Source organism: Lactuca saligna, chromosome 3 (assembly GCF_052625555.1).
Source record: "Lactuca saligna cultivar CGN05327 chromosome 3, ASM5262555v1, whole genome shotgun sequence".
Classification (NCBI taxonomy): domain Eukaryota; kingdom Viridiplantae; phylum Streptophyta; class Magnoliopsida; order Asterales; family Asteraceae; genus Lactuca; species Lactuca saligna.
In genome coordinates, this window is record NC_136419.1 from 6,862,553 (window position 1) to 6,866,216 (window position 3,664).

Genomic DNA, 3,664 nt, shown 5'->3' on the forward strand with positions numbered 1-3,664 from the left:
TCACCTAAAACCTAAGGAATGGGTGGGAAGCTTCTTTCATTTTTTTTTTAATTTTTTTTAAATATATTTCATACATATATTATACTTATTTTGTATGGAATTAAAAATCATAAATTTTAATATATTTTTTATATTTTTTATAAATATATAATTTTATAAATATTAAAAATAATTAAAAAAAAATGCCCAATATAGCATGAAGAGAGAAAGTGCGGTACTCTCTCCCCCCACCTCTTTCTCGCGGGATGTTTCCCTCACCCAATGAGTGGTGTTCAAGAGTGAGGGAAACTTCGCCCTCTTTCCCGCTTTCATTCCGTACAGCCTTAAGAGTTGACTTGATAAAAATTGGGTCATTTATTTTCATAGGGTGCAGAGCACTTTGGGTTTTGTTATATGCTTTTAATATTTGTTGTTTGTCGTAACTTGTTATATCTTAACATTTGTGATTGTGATAGTGGCTAAACATTTGTCTACTACCCTGACTTGAACCTTTAATTTTCTTATTTTTTTTGGTTGAAGAACACATGTTCAATACATCTTTGGGTCGAAGGTCATCTACAAAAATATATATCATAAATACCCAAAAAGAGTATAAGAAAAGTCATTGAAAATTCATTATAAATTTTGAAATATTATCAAGAGATAATTTTTTTTCCAAAGGTTACCCCTACCTCCTACCCTACAAAGGTGATCCTGTGATGGGGCTTGAATGGTGTACTTGCACAAAGTGATTGTTGTGCAGCAGTGGGGACAGAAGTCAACAATTCTTGAAAACAAACAAATAAAGTGTAAAAGAGAAAGTGAAAGGTGAGTGGGGGGTTACGCTATTTTCATTTTTAACTTTTTTATGGATTTAAAGAAAGTAAGTACCAATAAATGGCGTTTTCTATTTAAGTTGTTTTTACCAAAAGTTTAAGGGTTTTTTTTTTTAACTTTTCGTTTTGTGTTTATTTGATCACTTAACTCTTTTTAAGTTATAAAAGATCATCAAACTTTTGATTTTGTGCTCATTTAATCACGTAACTTTTGGTTTAATCGCATTTAGTCGCTTAACTTTTAGATTTGTGTTCATTTAGTCACCTAACTTTTAAAATTATGTTCATTTAGTCACTAAACTTTTGAAAAAAATTAAAAGTTTGGTGACTAAATGAGCATAATTTTAAAAGTTAGGTGACTAAATGTAACCAAACCAAAAGTTAAGTGATTAAATGAGTACAAAACCAAAAGTTTGATGACCTTTTAAAACTTAAAAAGAGTTAAGTGACCAAATGAGCACAAAACCAAAAGTTAAGTAAATAAATATGTTAAACATAAAAAAATAAGTAAAGTTTTAAAAACAAGTAAAAAGTTTAAAATGTAATAAAATTTTAAAGAAAACAAGTAAAATAATAATAATAGAAACTATATCTTTACTATTATATAAAACATATTGTGATTTCTTGAATTTTAAGAGGTACAAAATCCAATACATTATATACAACCATATTATGCTTATTGCTTACTGCACATAGACTTTATAACGTTTCCTTTTAATTGACTCAAAAAAACTGAACGTATATCACTATATATATATATATATATATATATATATATATATATATATCATTAATTGAAAAACTTAAAAAAATCTATTATTTCTCCATTTCTTTGTAACTTTACATTTTTTTTTAATCGAATACCAAACCCTAATCAGAGAGGTGTCGTCCCTTCCCTCATCCTTATTTCTCCGACACCAACATTGCATTTGACTGTCGTCTCCATAATCTTTGATCAAGAAACACGAATTTTCCGGCAACTAACCACCACCGGAATCGTGAACTACCACCATGCTCGAATGTTTTTATTGGATAGAGTGATTGAGCATAGATTAGCTTTCGATTGATCAGGTAAGTATGTCCTTATTCTCCCTGTATCGTGAACGGCCACCGAACAGCCACCCTACTCGCATTTCAATCCTGCCTTGCCACCAACCGGCATCGACACCTGCTTGTTCTTCATATTGATTAGTTAAGCATGTCTTTCTCCTATTTGTAATTGGAACTTCGATTTAATGATTATGGATACAAGATTTTTTTCGTTCAAAGTGGCCAAAGTCATTCTTATATAATATATAACCAATTAGTTGATTTTGCGTTCAAAGTCAATGATGCACAGGCCATTCCCAATCATAAAAAAAAACCTCAATGGTTTTATGGCTTATGCCAATGATTAAAAAAAAATTATTAATACTATTGACTATTTGAAAAAGGAATAATGTTTATAAACTCTTTTTTCTTGATCCACCATCGATCTTCCCTCAATATAGATCATGGGTGTTTTGGTCTTAAGTAGGTTTTGATTATCTTATGCATATGTTTGTAAATGCATGCAAATGTATCTGACATCAATATGTGAATTTGATGGTCATGAAAGTAAATTGTGAATATTGAGTTTTATAATTAATGAAATACATTTATTTTTATTTTTTCATGCACATATATGCTTTGAGAGGCGTATAAATCCCTGAGTGATCCTGAAAAGCTTAAAGCTTAAGAGAAATGAAGTTAGGAGGTGTTTGACTTAGCTTTTTAAAGCCAAAAGTTCTTTTTGAAAAAAAAAAGCAAAAGATGTTTGGCAAATTACTTTTAGAAGCTACTTTTTGAAGGTTTTACATAAGGAAAATAAACTTTTTGGAAAAGTCAGGAAATCCTGACTTTTTGTAACTTTTCCAAAAAGGACTTTTGGGGTTTGAAAAGCTAAGCCAAACACCCCCTTAGTGTTGGTTGTTTAGGTTGATTTATTTGTACTTTGTCAACTGATAATTAATTGACTTGTTGGTTGTAATTTTTCTGAATTTTGACAAGTTTACTCAAATGATTGAGGATGTAATATGCTTCCTGATTTAAAAATATTTTTAATCTTTTCAGACAGTTTTTTTAATATTGGTTGCAGGTGCCAGCCCCTAGCGCAAGAGCTTGTTTGAGGCACTAGGATAAAATTAAGATACAAAAAGTGGTCGGTGGTTATAGAAAACATGTTTTATGTTTTGCTACTGTTTGAGGTAAATCTATTTACTAGCTAATAATTTTTTTTTTAGTCTTAGGAATCTGCTCATTGTTCAAATAGCTCGTAAATTGTCTTTAAAATCCATTAAATCTTTTGTTGTTCTTCCAATAAACATATTTCTTATTTTGTTATTCATTTTTGCATGTTATTTGGTTATGGTTTTGTATTGATGGAATCAGGTAATAACATCTCGACGATTCAATTTTGTGATTTTTTTGTTGGTTTTACATCTCATATTTCCGGGTATTGTACTTTTATTTTTTACCTATTATAGAATGGTAATTGACTACTACAATACTACATGATATACATGTTTGTTCTTTATTACTATTAGGGGTGCAAACGAGTCAAGCTACTTGCGAGCTACTAAGGATTAGATCATTAAAAGCTCGATTCAACCGATTTTAAATGAGCCCGAGCTGAACTCGAGCTTAATATTAAACTCGTTTATTAAACGAGCTCGAGCTCGAGCCTATGTCATTAAGCTCTATTAGGCTCGTGAGCCTTTAGGAGCCTTTATTTGATATAATTTTTTATTATTATTATTATTATTATTATTATTATTATTATTATATATATATATATATATATTAAAATAAAAACATATTAGGGGAATTAT